Source organism: Octopus bimaculoides, chromosome 7 (assembly GCF_001194135.2).
Source record: "Octopus bimaculoides isolate UCB-OBI-ISO-001 chromosome 7, ASM119413v2, whole genome shotgun sequence".
In the NCBI taxonomy this organism is placed as follows: domain Eukaryota; kingdom Metazoa; phylum Mollusca; class Cephalopoda; order Octopoda; family Octopodidae; genus Octopus; species Octopus bimaculoides.
In genome coordinates, this window is record NC_068987.1 from 54,776,765 (window position 1) to 54,777,987 (window position 1,223).

Consider the following 1,223-nt stretch of genomic DNA (forward strand, 5'->3'; position numbering starts at 1 on the left):
TAAATTATAAATTAATAATTATAAATTTGTAAATAGGTTATAAAAAATAATAGTAGTACATAATTAGATAGTATAATAAACAGAATAATACAAAAATTATTTATATATTACAGTAAAATCTACCTATAACAACAAATTCACAGTAAAATTATTGCCAAGTCTTCACATTTTCAGTCTTGACCCAATTACTATTTTTTACATAATGAATTTGCCTACCATATATACTATTCTACCTTGCATAAAACTTCAGCTATATTGGTACTTCTGGCTCTCATTTTTTAAGTATTCTAGTGTGTCAATATTTTAACAAAATGATGGTACCTTTTTTAATTATAATGTTACTTTGTAAATTAAAATCAAATAACTTTTAACATTCAAATTTTATCCTTAGATGCAATATTTTAGTAAAACTTTTCTTGTTCTGTACTCTACCAGACGTAATAAGTTGTCCTGAACTTTTCCAAGTATAATAACTTGTCCTGTAATTTTCCAGGTTTATAATCTTAAGAAAATCATTTCTCTTGCTCACATTTTTCCATGTAATCCATGTTTTTTCCAGGCTATGCAATTACACTAATTAATAACGTCAAATGTGTCAATTAATAATTTTTCCTTACCTCAATGATGCCAGTGACATATATCAAAAGTCCCCTTATAGAATTATATTCATAAAAATGTATAAAACTATATTATCACCCTCAAATTTGAGAAACAAACACTCATAACATTTTCCTTTTTTCCCTTACTTATATTTTTTTTCCTGATATTTGACCTCACAACTTTTTTGATACAAATTTTTGTTGCTTGGGAACAAAACTGTTAGGGACGACCGTGCGAACTCATAAAGGAGTAATGGTGACGAATGGACAAACAGAGGACTCCTTTTATTTAAACGTGTCACACGGTCAAACATACAAATATATATATCAATGGATGATATATAGAATATGTTATGCGACGATAACATAGATGACCAGTAATGAAAGACCACAACCGTATTAGATGAATAACAGATATATTTATTGTAGCGTTAAAGATGTATGTCTGTGTGAGAGTGTGAATGCGACATATAAGAACATAATCAAAGACAGGCCGTCGTACAAAGAAAAGTGTGTATGTGAGTGATACATGTGTGTGTATGTTATTACAGCAGAGAGAAAGAGTCAGTAAATGACACGTGAGCAATTATACCAGATCGTTAGTACACTATAGGAAAAGTTCTG